This window comes from Agelaius tricolor, unplaced genomic scaffold (assembly GCF_023055355.1).
Source record: "Agelaius tricolor isolate 1412-34295 unplaced genomic scaffold, bAgeTri1.0.p SCAF_21, whole genome shotgun sequence".
Taxonomy (NCBI): Eukaryota; Metazoa; Chordata; class Aves; order Passeriformes; family Icteridae; genus Agelaius; species Agelaius tricolor.
The window spans coordinates 11237513-11253920 of NW_027269281.1; positions in this window are offsets into that span (position 1 = coordinate 11237513).

The following is a 16408-nucleotide window of genomic DNA, read 5'->3' on the forward strand; positions in this document are numbered from 1 at the left end:
GTGTGTCTTGACACTGAACAAAGTATTTGCCACTTCGAGATTCATCCAGGCACTAATCAGAAAACTGTGCTGGGATATAATGGTAAAGGTTGTGTATGCTTGAGAAACCTCCTTATCAAAGGTACAGGGTAAAGCATTAAGGCACGCTTATTGTCGTAGGGATTTGCATTAAGTAAAAGAATTTACTTATTCCTTTTAGGAAAGGGGGAAATGAGACAGAGTGGAAATTTTACAGAGTAGAAATCCATTTTGATTTAGGTGAAATATACATCTTTGAATTAAGTCTGTAGCTTGCAAACATAGCTGTTTAGTCTGACTGCCTGTTCTCGCAAAAAGCCTATGCTCTAAGAAACTGCTTCAGCCGAAGGACAGAGATAAGGGGGGGAGCCCTTGAACTCTGAAACAGACAGAGAAGCTGGTGCATGAAACAGGGCAGAATGACCCAGGAATTCTTTCTGATAAAAAATTATCGGTAAACGTCAAGCAAAATCAGTAGAATGAATATGTATGAACCTATTGTGAAATTGCATGCATATGTATTTGAGAGGGAGATAAAAAAGGATCTGGAGTTCCCAGAGGCACGCATGTCATTTTAAGGGGAACGATTCCCACATGCGTCCAGCGTTGTAATAAACATACCGGCTTTACAACTTTCACAAAAGTTGTGGAGTTTGCTTCCTTTTCTGCAATTCATCATTATTCCATATTCCAACATCTTAGAGTCTGTTAACCACCCTTTTTTCTTTTTCAACCTCTCTTTTTCTTCTTTTTAATTTTTTTCCTCTTTTTTCCTTTGATTTAACACACTTTTGGCCACACGAGGTCTACACACAACTAGTTTATCTACAGCTCTCTCCTCTTCTGGTACAACCCCCATTTCCAGTTGCATCTGCAAGTCTTTCCCCAACAAGCTGATGCCTGCTCCAGGAACCAACAAGACATCTCATATCCCTATTCCGGTCTCTCCCCTAAATTACTCCATCTTCAATGACAGGGATTTTAAACCTTTCTCCTGCCCCTGCCACTTCCACCATGTCACCACCCATATCACATCTCCCTGGAATCTCTACCACACAAGTTCTCTCTGCCCCAGAATCAACCACAAATTCCAATATTTTTTCTTGGGGGCCTGCTTCCCAAGTTATCAAAGGCTCCAGATGGCATTTATCCCCCAGAAAACAGAGCCCATGATCTTCCCATTCCTTCACAGGATGCTTCTCCTGAAGCACCTCCAAGTCTCCCTCTAAGCACGGGTGCCCACCCCTGCTGCAGCAGAAACAGGCATCCCTAGTCCCTTCCCGGGACCCTGACCACCGTGGGGCTCTGTCTCCCTCTTGAACTCCTCCCATAGATACAGCGGGAGCTGGAATCACTGAAGGAGCAGAGACAAGAGTGGGGGTCGGCAGTGAGGTTGTATCCCATAAAGGAACAGAGTTAGGAGCAGAAGTCAGCAGGAAAGCCGGAATCAAAGAAACAGAGGTAGGAGCAGGCGGCTCCAGAGTCACATTGGGGATGGGAGTGATCATGGTCAGTATGGGTGGGGAGGGCTGAAATTCCTGACACAGGCAGAGAAGCTGATATGGGTATGGAGACAGGAGCTCCTGGCATGAGCAGAGAAACTGGAGACAGGGAGAGGCAACATTTCCAGGGGGTCCCAGTCCCTTTCTCTGTCTCCCCGTCTCATTTCCCCAGGCTACAATCCATTCCCCTGACAACTTGAACACCTCCCACTCTTCACAGCACAGAAAAATACATCCACCTTCTTCCAGAAAAGTTAAACTTCAAATCAACAATCCATATCACATATACTTTCATTCATTCACACTCACTCACTTTTATTTCTTTAATATCTCACTCATTCTCACTCACAACAAGACAACAACTAGGTACCTTTTACTTTCAAGCCACTTGTTAATATCCACCCACGGGTATTATAAAATGTCAAATGTTATTGGCCAACCCCAGATTTTCTTGGGTATCCCTCAATCTAGTAGTGTTGTCCAACCTTGGATGCTCTTGGGCAGTTTATCCTTCAATCCAGCTGTGTTGTTCAACCCTGGACGTTCTTGGGCATGTTTATCCCTCAATACAGAAATTTTGTTCAACCCTGGATGCTCTTGGGCATCTTATCCCTCAATCCAGCAGAATTTTTAGGGGCCACCTCGACTTTTTATCTCGCTTTCCCATTGGATTGTGCCAGGAAAATGCTCAGCTCCCCCTTTTCAAGGGGTCTCACCCTTTCTCTGAGACCCAGTCCCAGTTTCCCTGGGGGATTCTCTCACTCTTTTTTTATCTTTCACTTCATCTCTTTACTGGCTTTTTTTTTCACAAAAGAACTAACCGCAGCACGGGAGACTCATCACCCACTTCGCAGGTCTGGAATAACCAGCCCACATCTCATTCACACACACATTCTTCCCCCCCCCCCCCCCCCCCCCCGTATTTGCCCCCCTGAAAGAATACTTTACCAATCCTCTTTTCTTCTTCAAGTCTTCATGCACAAGAATTTATGAGGCTACCGCGGTTCTTAGGGAGTCTTTTTTTTTTCCCCCTTTTCCTTTGCATTATGTGTCTCTTTTTGTCCACCGGGTGTTCTACCTGCAACCACTGATCACTCCAGGAAAGACAGAGCGAGGCTGCTTAAACCAGGCAGGGCCTGCCTCCCTCGCTTGGGATCTCCTGGTGGTCTCGGGAGCGAGGTGTTACATCCCGGGATGAGTGCCCATTTGTGGAAAACACGTTCACTCTTCTGTGAAAATGTAAAAGTTTGATAAAGGATAATAGGAGACAAAGGACCATAGAGCACACTGTCACCTTCAGGGATACCCCTTAAATACCTTTTCCATTACATCAGCCTGTTGCATATTCATAGACCCTTATGCATATCCATAAACTAGTTTACATATTCCAGGAACTATTTTACATGGCCCTTCCTTGGGTCCACCTTTGTAGAGCATGTGTGTTTCTTGGCTGTGGTTTTGGCTCCTTCTCTTTATCACTTCCAGTTTGGGCCTTGGTCCATACTTTCTTCAGACAGCAGATGCTGATAGTTGGCATATCTGTAGCAGGTGTCCTCATCCTATGTTCATTGGATATAATCCCATCCAAGCAGGCATTTTAACACAAGCATACTTATATCAGCTATTTTACTACTATGTCTAAGCTTAATTAACAACAGAAATAAAAACTATATCTTTATAACAAAGTTACTTTAACATCACACATAGAAAATCCATTTTAATATTTGCGAAAAGCCAATATTATAATATGTATCTATAACAACATTTCCCCTCTTCTTCATCCCATGGGACATTCAGTGCTAGTTCCATGGCAAAAAAAATCATTTAAGATATGTGTCTTGCTCTCCTGCATCCATCCCATCTCACAGATAATGTAGCCCTGTCCTCCATATGGATATTTGAAACACTGGTGCCGGTGTACATTATATATCTGTTTATAGCAAATTCCTCACTTCCAGCCTTTAAATTCATGATAGATTTCTATATAGGCCTTGCACTTCTTACAGAAAATCATAGACAAACAATGAATTTCTCTTTTAATAGCTAGGACCTTGTGCCTATGGAAACATGTCTCTAGGTCTCCTCGGTAGTCTGCAGCTGGGGCACCTTATCCTCCCTAAGTTAACTGTACAGTTGTGACACAAGCAGAGACAGAAATAATATTTATAGCTATGGCCATGGTTCTACAGCTTTTGAAAAAGATCACAAACCTTTCCCACCAATATACCTCCCTGCCATCCTTAGCACCATAATAATGTTCCTCCTGTAAAAGGAGGAAACTGATCTTGAGACATTGTGGTGGGTTGACCTTAGCTGGATGCCAGATGCCCACCAAGCCCTTCTATCATTCTCTCTTCTCAGTTGGACAGGGGGAGAAAAAAAATACAATCAAAGGCTATTGGGTCAAGGTAAGGCCAGGGAGATCACTCACCAATTATCATCATGGGCAAAACCAACTAGACTTGGGGAAATTAATTTAACTTATTACCAGTCAGATCAGAATAGGGTAATGAGAAATAAACCCCCAGATCTTAAAACACCTTCCCTCCAGCTCTCCCTTCTTCCTGGGCTCAACTTAATTTCTGATTTCTCTACCTCCTCCCCCTGAGCAAAGCAGAGGAACAGGGAATTGGGATTGTGGTCAGTTCATCACACATTGTCTCTGCCACTCCCTCCTCACACTTTTTCCCCTGCTCCGGCATAGGGTCCCTCCCTTTCCTGGGAGACAATCCTCCATGAACTTCTCCAATGTGAGTCTTTCACATGTGTCATTTCCATGGGGTGCAGTCCTTCAGGAATAGATTGCTTCAGCGTGTGTACCCCATGGGGTCTGAAATCCTGCCGTCAAACCTGTTCCTCTCTTCACAGGTGCATAGGTTCTGCCAGGACAGACTCTCCACAGGGTCACAGCCTCATCCAGGCACATCCAGCTACTCTGACATGAGGTCCTCCACAGGCTGCAGGTAGATCTCTGTTCCACTGTTAACCTCCATGGACTACAGGGGAAGAACCTCCCTTACCACGGTCTTCACCACAGGCTGCAGGGGAATCTCTGCTCTGGCACCTGGAGCACTTCCTCCCTTTCCTTCATCACTGATCTTGATGTCTGCATGGTTGTTTCTCTCACATATCCTCACTCCTTTCTTCTGGTTGCTGTTGCACAGCATTTTTTTCTCTTTCTTAAATATGTTATCACAGAGGCACTACCACTGTCATTGATTGACTCAGCCTTGGTCAATGGTGGGTCCCTCTTGGAGCCAGCTGGTATTGGTTCTATTGGATATATGGGAAGCTTCTAGTTTCTTGTCACAGAAGCCATCCCTGTAGTCCCCCTGGCTACCAATACCAAAACCTTACCACACAAATCCAATACAGAGATCTAATATTAATGCTTTGCTTTAAAATCCCCCGACACTTTTTCATCTCAGACAGGAGGAGGAGATGTATATTAACATCCTAGATCCTCAAACAAAGGGATATCACTCAGCATGACCTTCCTGTTGCACAGACCACCTCAGTCCATTATGTAGTCTGTTTGCTCCACTTATTAATTCTGTATCTGTCAGGTCCCCCACAGCTCTAAGTGCTGAAATATTCATGGCAAAACAGAGATTATTATCACTGTTATTTAGATCAATTAAATAGCACCACTGTTAGTCTATAATTTTGGAATGGGGAACAGACTGCAGGATTCTGCTTACCCGACCCCCAACATCTTTGACAACATTTATAGCCAGGAGGAAATTCTGTTCAAGACACAAGGCTGTCTTACTTTGCAAGAGAGTACAGGCCCAGTCTAAAAATTTTGCAGCATTCATATTACTTAATACAGAGAGAATATAAAGACTCATGAACGCTGACAGCTTCAAGATGGAGCTCAACGTGATCACCAGGATCAAACACCTGGCATAAATAATCATAAATTTGCTCTATACCCTGAACAAATGTTTCATAAGCTTTGTGTAGTGATACCTGACCGAAATTAATAAATCTGTGTTCTTCTACATATTGCCTATCCCTGAACCTCTGGATTTGCCATTCCCAATGCCAAGTATTTTTATAGATGCCACGGAGCATTCTGTTGCCTCCTCCACCATCCCTACTGAATTTCAGGGTGAGGGTAAAGTTGGGTTTTCAAATGCCCACTCAGGACTTGGGAGGACAGCTGATGTTCCTACCTGGAAAATATCTTCACTGTGTTCAACAGCCTCTCCCTCTGCAGGGGGTTGCAGTAACTGGAAAGTCCCTTACAGAGACAACATATCTTCTAACCTAGTGGGAGACACATTCAGTGGCCCAGCAAGTTCAGAAAACCAGTTTGCATATAGGACCCTTGTGGTCCCCATAAACCTTTGCAAAAAAGATGCTTGCAGCAATGCAAATAATTAGCAGTTTTGTTGTGATTTTTTTCTGGTTTCTAAGAAACAAGAAAACATTCCCACCAGCTCTTTTAACATCCCCATCAGCTATCAGCTCTTTTATCACCACCATCCTACCTGCTACTTCTTTGTGCCCAGAAATAAATATTGTCTTTCAGCTCTGCAGCATGCCCATTGCTCTTGTAGATCCACTTTCTCTTTCTGCAATAGCTGGGATCTCTAAGAGCACAGGGATGCACTCTCTGTCCTAAAGCCTGGGTCTTGCTGCTTTCACAGTAATCGCTAACAGGGCATTCTCAATTACTCAGTCTTTTGCTTCTTTGCAGCAGTATCCTAAGGCAATCAATGACTGTTGGTAGTGCCTCTGTGATAACATGTTTGAGAAAGGGTAAAAAGTGCTCTGCAGCAGCTGTGAGAGTGAAGTGAGGGAAAGAAACCTGCAGACACCAAGGTCAGTGAAGAAGGAGGGGGAGGAGATGCTACAGGCAGTAGAACAGATTCCCCTTCAGCCTGTGGAGAAGATCATGGTGATGCAGGTTGACCCCCTGCAGCCCACAGAGCACCATATCAGACATCAGAGCAGACATCCACACTGTAGCCCTTGGAGGACCATGCACCAGAGCAGGTGGATGTGCCCCACAGGAAGCTGCAGCCCATAGAGAGGAGCCCACACTAAAGCATGTTTGCTGGTAGGATTTCTTACTCTATGGAAAGGGCCCATGCTGGAGCAGTTCATGAAGGACTGTATCCCGTGGGAGGGACTCCAAACTGGAGCAGGGTAAGAGTGTGAGGAGGGAGTAGCAGAGACGAACAGTTATGAACTGATGGCAATCCACATTCTCTGTCTCTCTGTGCTGCTCAGGGAGAGAAAGAGAGATAGAAGAGTTCATATAATCATTGAATCATAGAATATCCTGAGTTGAAAGGGACCCCCAGTGACCATCAAGTCAAACTCCTGGCTCTGCACAGAACAACCTCAAAAATCACACTGAGCACTGTACAAACATTTCTTGAACTCTGTCAGGCTTGGTGCTATGACCACCATCCTGGGGAGTATGTTCCAGTGCCCAATACCCTCTGGAAGAAGAATCTTTTCCTAATATACAACCTAAATCTCCCCCGAGACAGATTCATGCCATTCCCTCATGTCCTATCACTGGTCACCAAAGAGATCAGTGCCTGCCCCACTGCCTCCCCTCGTGTGGAACCTTGTCTTGGTCTGAAACACAGGTGTCTGCCAAGGAAGGTGAGAACCTCCCATGGAATGGAAAATATGACCCCCTTCCCTCCAAATTATTATAATTTTGAAATTACAGGGCTTTCCGGCAAAGATATGGGATTAGGAATAACAGTTTTGTATTAGTATATATATGTATTACAAGGCAAGCAAACAACAACAATTATGGTTTTATGGGTATGGTACTTATATAGGATTGTATTTTTGGTAACAATTTCCCATTGGTTACACATGCTTCATGACATCAATTACCTGGTAATCATTACAAAGTTTCACAACACGTCTCTTGGTCACTTCTACACCAGGGAGCAGTTATCTGTGTCTGTCTCTCCCATGGTTTCTGCTTGATTAGGCCTAAGATATCAGGCTCCTTTATCAGTTCCATTGTACTCTCTGTCTTTACTCTTCATAAACAATGGCAGCAACAATGAACAAAAACAGAAACCCAGTAGCAGCCTTCTCTCAGCTGTCAGGCACTTTCCCATTTGGTGTAGTTATGTTTACAGCCAGCAGGGGTGCCGTTGGCTCCTGGCCAGGCAGGGTGAGTGCGATGACTCCCCCACAGCTGCAGGGGGCGCTGTGGCGTAAGCTCAGTCACCTCTCTGCATGTGGGTAATGGTGGCTCAGCTGGCAGGAGAGATAAAAAAGGATCTTCCTTTAGTACCTCGCAGAGGCAGCTGATCCCAGTGCCCCTCCAGGTAGCAAAATGGGCTGTAGCAGGAACCTCAGCAGCAGCAAGCTGGAATGGCAAAGGCAAGCAGACCCGGGGTGACAAACACAGTGTAGCAAAGACTCCAGGGCTGTGCCAGAAGCTGCAGGTTGCTGGTTGTTGGGTTACAGTGTAGCAGGAAGCCCTGAAGCAGTGGCAGAGAATAGCAGGGCTGGGTGGGGATTCACTCCCCTGAGTAGCTCACCTGCGATGGCTGATAGCTGGGTCGGGCTGCGCAGAGGGGGGGGCCCTGGCAGGGGATGGGGTGCTCCCAGGTCCCAGCATGGCACGCACTGGCTCTGGGCTCCCAAGCAGCAGAGAAGCAGAGAAACAAGCCAGTAAGCTCCAGTCACACTGCCAAAGGGAAAGAAAAAAAAAAAAATGGGCAACAGCTACACAGCAACAGTATCCCTTGCCTGGAAGGATGCAACCACCCCTCACACACACCCCCCCCCCCTCTTACTCTCACAGGAAATCCCGGGCTGGCTCTCACCCATAGTGATATTCCTGGAGCCGGGGGGAGGGGCAACAATCACCCCAGACACAAAACAAAAACAAAAATGGGTATGGGATAAAAAACCATCCCCAAGACAAAGATGTAGACTGTTATGAGGTCTCCCTTCAGTTTCCTCTTCCCCAAGCTGAACAGACCAAGTGACCTCAGCTGCTCCTCATATGACTTCCCCTCTAGACCCTTCACCATCTTTCATAGTCCTCTTTTGGACATTCTCTAATAGCTTTATATCTTTCTTATATTGAGGTGCTCAAAACTGCACCCAGTACTTGAGGTGAGGCCCCATCAGTGCAGAGCAGAGTGGGACAATCCCCTCCCTCAACCAGCTGGTGATGCTGTGTCTGATTTCCCCCAGGACATGGTTTGCTTTCCTGGCTTCCAGGGCACTGCTGACTCATATTCAACTTGCCATCGACCAGGACCTCCAGGTCCCTCTCTGCAGCACTGCTTTCCAGCCTCTCATTCCCCAGTCTGTACATTCAAGGTTGCCCCATTGCAGGTGCAGAATCCACCACTTTCCCTTGTTAAACTTCATACAGTTGGTAATTGCCCATCTCTCTAATTTGTCTTTTTCTCCTTTAAGGGAGTCAGTACTTCCTCCTAATTTAGTGTCATCAGCAAATTTAGTATAACTTTGAATCCTACATCTAACTTGTATGAAGACATTGAAGAGCAGTGGCCCTGAAACTGAGTCCTGTGGAACCCCACTAGTGACCAGCCACCAGCTTGATGTAACCCCATTTGCTATGTCTTTGAGGCCAACCCATCAGCCAATTGTTCACTTGTCACATTATTTATTTATCGAGCTATATGCTGGACATTTTGTGACTCCCAGTTGGGAGTGACATTGAGCATAAGAAGAAGGGAGGAATTAGGAGAAAATATGTTTTCAGATTTGTTCTTATTTCTCATTTTTCTACTCTGTTTAATTGGCAATAAATTAAACTAATTTCTCCAAGTCGAGTCTGTTTTTCCCATGGTGGCAATTGCTGAGTGATCTCCCTCTCCTTATCCTGACCCATGAGGTTTTCATAGTACTTTCTTCCCCTGTCCTGTTGAGAAGGGGCAGTGATAGACCAACTTGTGTACCTGGTGACCAGTCAAGGTCAACTCACCACCCTGTCTGCCAGGGACCCTCAGATCCTTCTCTGCCAAGCTGCTTTGCAACCTGGTGCTCCCCAATATGTATGCTTCGCAGAAAGATTTTTGAATGTAGATTCTGAAGAAGGAATATAAATGAAAGCAAGTTTTGATATAGAAGAATAATAGATGTGTAAATTGACAATTGCTGAGCCAGTCTTACTGGATAACTAAGAAGGCAAAGGTTATGTCGAGATGGAAAGAGGTTTTATGACTTAGAGCAAAGGATAAGCTGACTGTTAGCATTCAAAAACACATAATCACATAAGCGATTATATGTGGTGCTTTTTATTTAAGAGCTCTGGGAATTGGGGTAGTTTTCCACCCAAATCTGATTCCAACCATACATTCGAGGTGAACGTGTTTTATACTCTATCGTTATATAACTTTCATGTTAATTATTAAATTTATATTGTTCTATTGTATACACAGATTTCAGCTAAACATAGCCCCCCTTTAAATTTCCAACATAGTTTCTCATGATTCTTCTTATGGTTATATAATAATTATATTTAGTTACTAAACAATCATCACATCTAACAATTATATCATTTATCATACTGCTTATGCAGATGCAGTGATCTGAGAAAACAAAAAGCCTAACATTTTCAAAGTCTATCTTTAACATTTTCCAGGGCTCCTTTATCATGACTAAGAACAAAAAGATGTTTTTACCAAGCAGAAAGAAACCACAGGCAAACAAGACTGCTGTTGTGGTGTGAAGCAATATCCTATTTCAGCTATCCCAGTCCCTCCCAGGTGTGGCAATACCGTCTCCCTCCCCCTGCCCCTTGCTAAGTGCTGTCCGTCAAGCTTAACATTCCAGCAAGGGCATCGTGTGATTGGTGAAGTTCAAAAGATGCCCCTCAGCCCTGGGGTCATTGGCCTAGCCAAGTGTCATTTGTCCCCTGAGCCTTCCCCCCTTCCTACCTGGTTGGTGGCATACCTACCCCTTCCCCTCCCCCTTTCCCCGGGCTTAAAAAGACACGGGACCTTGCAGTTGGGCTTCTGCTGGAGCTGTTACCAAGATTCAGAGATCTGTGACCATGGAATAAAACTCTGGATTGACCCTCTGGCAGAATCCATCTCCTTTTCCTCTTCACCTTGCCTAAAGCCTTTCCATTAGAGGTAAAAACTGAATTCCTGCTTGCCTGGACTTGTTCCAAGTGCCTAGCTGCAACATACAGCAAGCCAGGGGTGTCTCTGAGGTGAAAACACCACAGTTGCCGCCTCTGGTTGAGCAGCAAGGGCCAGAAGAGCCCAGGCACGTTCCACCCGGTAATATTGGGATCCTATTCCAATAGACTGCTGATGTTGCAAGTAGAAGAAAAGGTCTCAGAATTTTCCACTGCAAGAAAACTGAAAAACATCTTCTAGCTTAAACTGTAACATATTAACTTTTAGTGATTGGAGAATAGTAACATGAATATGGTAATTATAGTAGTTATGATAGGCTATAAGTAAAAATTAAGGTATAGATTGGTTCTTCTGTATTAAGATGCTCAGCAAAGAATAGTATATAAGGCATTGTAACCAAAATTAAAGGGTCTTCAGGCTTGTCTACAGCTGGAGCTGACAGCTGTAGCCACAGGCTCTGTCACCCACGACCCTGGACTGTTGTAACATCTTGGATACAATAAACTGCATTTTGAAGAGCCGCCCAAAGTCCCACATCTCTCATTCAGGCTCTTTCTCCCAGGTGCAGGAATTAGCAGTTCCCCTTGATGAATTTCATGAGACTTAAAAGGCAAGACTGAAATAAAGAGGGACTGTGACAGAGAGAGAGAGAGGTTAACACCAAGAGGGCAGATATTAAGACATTTCAAGGGACATTTAGAGAGAGAGGGAGAAGAAAGATCAAGAGAGAGGCCAATGCCAAGAGAGATGGAGAGAGGACTGAAGGGTTCTTTCCTAGCTACAGTGGCCCAGTGGACATTTCACAGGGGTGGTACATAGACTAAACAAATTATATCTGTGTATTATATTAAAGGATGGGAAGGTGGTGGTGGCTAATGAGGATGTACTGGATAGTGTAGGACCTGAGCATGACACAAATGGTATGGAATAAGGGATAGAGAATTTGCTGGTTTGGGCTGGTGTTGTGAGGAATAAGTTAAAAGCAGAAGTCTAGCAAGGAGGACTGTAAATCGCTTAAGTGACCTTGCAGCTGAGAATAACGCTTGATAAACTGGTGTGAATAGTAGGCCAGTGATCCTCTAGCATGGACTGAGTTTAATGGTGCCTGTCTCTCCACTTTTGTGCCTCTGCCCAGATGTTGCTGCAGGGATCCCCCAGGTTAGCAAGGTAATGGGAAAAAATTTACTATTTGCATTCTAACTGCAAGTTTGTGGTTTATAGTAGAGGAGATGTATTGTATTTGAATATCTGTATGGAAGCTTTGCTCCAGAGCTCTTAGTTGCCCTTGATGGGCTGCAGCTGTAATGTCCTTAATTGGGCTGCAGCTGTGACCAATGAAGATAACTGAGATAAAAGGGGGTGGGTTAGCTAGTCAGGGAGAGCCTTGGAGGAGCTCTGGCCTGAGAGAGAACAGCATGCAGCAGAAGGAGTCAGTGAAGATCTGCAGCCATGAGAATACACCAAAGAAGTATGGACTTTAGAAGTCTGAGAATATCATTATGGGACTCTAGAGAAATAGAACAACAACAGTGGTTGTCCCAGCTGCCTGCCTATGTTGACTCACACAGCTGGGATAGAGTTAATTTTCTTCATAGTAGCTAGTGTGAGGCAATGTTTTGGGTTTGTGCCTGAAATAGTGCTGGTAACACAGGGATGTTTTAGCTATTGCTGAGTGGCACTCTAGATAGAGCCAAGGCCTTTTCTGCTCCTTGCACTACCCAGCCAGCAAGTACACTAGAGGTGCACAAGAAGCTGGGTGGGGACACAGCTGGGACAGCTGACCCCAACTGACCAAAGGGCTATTCCAGACCATATGACATCATGCTCAGCAATAAAAACTAGGGGGGAGGTTGGTGGAGGAGCTGCTGCTCAGGGACTGGCTGGGCATTGGTCAATTGGAGATAAGCAATTGTTTTCATTTGCATCACTTGCCTTTCATGGGTTTTTATTTCTCTGTCTGTTATTTTCCTTTCAATTACATGAACATTATATTTCAATTATTAAACTGTTTTTGTCAACCCACAAGTTTTCTCACTTTTGCCCTTCTGATTCTCTCCCCCATCCTGCTTTGGGGGAGTGAATGATCATCTGTGTGGTGCTTAGTTGCTTGCTGGGGTTAAACCATGACCATGCAGTATTACCGGAGCAGCCTTTGGGCTTTGTGCTGTGTTGCAAGATACATGCAACACTGTCAATTAAAATGGAAAACCCAGAACAAAATGCCAACTTCCAAAGGTGTTCATGGTGATGTAATGATCCTAACTAGAAGATAATTGTACATCCAGGAGTTAGTGATTGACATAACAATTAACCTAAGTAAGCCCAGGCCTGCATTGTGCTGCACACATCCCTTAGCCATAGGATAAACTTAGTGATGCCTATATAACTTAGGTCAAATTTACAAGGTGCTTATATAGCTTGAGTTATAAGATATCAATATAACCTGATATATAGATATATAACCTGATATCAATATAACCTGAATCATAGGTATTTCATACCTATATAACCTGATATAAATAACTTTCTATAAAATGTAATGGCTAGTATATGGTTAACTAGTTGCTTAATTCCGAATAGACCAAAAAAAAAGAAAAAATTCATCAGGTGGATAGCTTTAGAGATAGATAAGTATTGTACTAATGAAAAATCGGCAAATGTCAAGCCAATTAGCCACAAAATAAAGAATTTAGGCCGGTTAGGACCAGACAGACCAAGGAACACTGTAACTGCGCATGCTCCGAAGACAAAGTTTAAAAGTTCAGATGCGAAGATGACTTTGGAAAACTTCATCAAAGACCTCCGAATTGGGAAGGTGCAAGTGCAGTGCAAAAGAACTATCTAATAACCATGAGATCATACTATGTAAATTAGTTCCAGTACATATATGATACTATAATGACATAGTAACACTAAGGAATGCTTACTGTCTAACTATACCACAGCACTTGACAAAGGTGGATGAGTTAGGAGGAGAAATCCCCCTCACCTCCAGTGCTGCAATAAACAAATACCTGCTCTATAGACACCAGTCTACAGGGTTTTATTTCCAGTCTATCTTTCAAGCATCATTAGCTTATTGTAATAGGGGAGCCTGCAGGCAGTTCCCACCTGATACCAGTGATTACATCCCCTGCATTTTCTTGCTTTGACCTGAAAGTAAAGCAGCGAGTTCTCAGGTAAACATCCTTTCCGTTTGACAGTAGAAATGAACAGATTTATTTTCTTGTAAGAAAACCTTATAAAGAGCTCAAATGACCAAAATGGGGTAACCCTTTAGTCTCGGTTTAGAGACAAATTCAGGAGAAAATGCTCTGGAATGAGTGTTTCCTCTAAAGAAAAGGGTTTCAGCAACCCCTTTCTGCCAATGAGAAAATGAATACCAGTGGGTTAAAGTGAAAAAAAAAAACCCAACTGTTTATTGACAAAGTGGGCTCACGTCACAGGAAAAAAAATTAATAAATACTAGATATTGAACCGTCAGAACCCTATCCCCCTCACACATACCCCCCCACCCACAGCAGAACAAAAAAAATCCCAAAATGCCAGGGGAAGAAACAAACCAGCTGGCTACGTGGCAGGGGGGAACAAAATGGCACCTGGCTTTTGTCTCAGGGAAAGAAAAAAAATTCACACAGCACCTCGGGCAAAACAGACAGGGAACCTGTTGAACCTCTAGCATTGGTCTCCTCCTCACAGCAGATGAAGCTGGTGGATTTGGGTGTCCTTTCTCTAGTTGGTTCAGATTTTCCCAAGGTCCGGGGCCAGGCGGAGTGGTTTCCGCAGCTCCCCGCAGGTCCCAGTCAACTGTCTCCTGGCGATTGTCTGATCTTGGACCAAAACCAAGCCAAACAGCTCAAGAAAAAAAACAAAAGCCACGGAAGGATTGCTGCTATAGTCTCTCCAGGGCAAGGAAAGGGGAAAAAGAAACTTTTTGCTTAAGCTAACAAAAGAACAAACTAGCTAAGTAACAACACATCCGCACCACACCGAACACGCCCAAGCTTGAGGCTTAGAACAAAACCCACACAAGAAGCCCCAAGGCTTCCCCCTCCCTTGGACCCACCTTAAAGCTACAGCAACCATTTATGGGCAAAAAGCAGATGATCAGGAATAGAGTATCATAAACTCACCCCAAGACACCTTTCTACAGACAGGGTTTTTACAGTGTGCTGCTCCCTGATCAGAGGCCCATTCAGTGCTGCACAACTCAAGGTTCCCAATGTCTGAAGGGACATAACATTATCTATACTATCCTCTCCCTCTTTAAAGTTTTAGCCCTAATAAATAGCATTTTAAATTATACAGAGTCTAAGTGCTTTTCTTGCCAGCATCATCATGAACAAGCACCTCCTGGTGCAAAACACCCTCTTCCCTCTCTACTCCCAAATCCCTATCCTCCCAATCCCCTTCTGTCCTCTCCCCCACCCCTCCCTCTTTGCACCTCACCACATTCTCTCCCCTTTACCCCCAACACTCCTTTTCCTTTACCCCTCCACTCTTCACCACAACACTCTCTCTCTACTTTCCCCTCTTGCCCTTCTCTTCAACCCCAAACCCCTGTGCCTCTTCCCCTCTCCCTCCCCTCTTATTTCCCTCCATTCTCTCCCTCTCTCACTTCCTGTCCACCTTCCAAATTCTCCCAATTTTCCCCAACTCCCTCTTCCTCTTAGCCCTCTCCCCATCCCCTTTTCCTTCCACCACCTGATTGATTATTCACCTTCCCATGACAGGTGGTTTAGAATCATAGTGTGAAAAATGCATATTTTATGATTGGCTTTTCCCAAATATTAAAATGAATATTATATGTGTTATGTTAGAAAGTAATGCTGTATTAATTTTCTTAAGTAGAGTATTAAATATAGTTTTAGGTTATAACATAATGTTAAAATAGAAACTATGCTATGTAAGATACTTTTTTTTAAGAGAGGACTCACACCGAGATAGCAGCCATAGGACACCTGAATCTTTCAGAGAAAAGGAATTTATTGCTCTCTTAACGAGTTCTTCCCGCCTTGCTCAGCCCTGAAGATGCTGTTAGGATTCAGAAGAAGAAGTTGACACTGACCAGACAGCATCCTTTGTTTGAATGGAATTTATGCATCATGTATGAAGTGTATGAATATGCAACGGGCTATTGTTTTTAAGGGTTAATCCTCTGTTCACGTGTGTCCTTTTTCAGACTTATTTTGCCCAAAAAGAGGTACCCAGACTGTCCGTAACTCTTTGTTTTTATTTTCTCGTATTGTCCTGAATCCTAATTGTCTAAATTTTTATTACTCTCATTTTATTACTCTCATTATAACCATTTTAATACTATTAAACTTTTAAAATTCTAAAAACAAGTGATTGGCATTTTTCACAACTATGGTAGCAGAGGATGGTTCCTAACACCTCGCTGCCGGTGCCTTAGGAGAGTCAGGGTGAGGAAGGCACGCCCTGCCCTATTAGGCAGCCTTACTCTGTTTCCCTAGTGTGACTGACAGATGCAGGTTGCGATCAATGGACAAAAGGAGGCAATAAAACAAAGGGAAAGGATTCCCTAAAACCACGACCCCTAAGTCTAAAGTGTACACAAAGACCCAAGGACAAAGGATAGTTGTTGTGTTGTGTTATTATGCTCCCCCGGTTTAAGCTGGAATGTTCTGTTGCCCCCTTTTTCTGTATAATGGTTCTGTCTGGAATTCCCCCTCTTTCCCAGTTATCTGTCAATCACCAGTTACCTTGGAAACTCGCGCCCTTTCTGTCACCCCCAAATGCCCCCCTTTTATC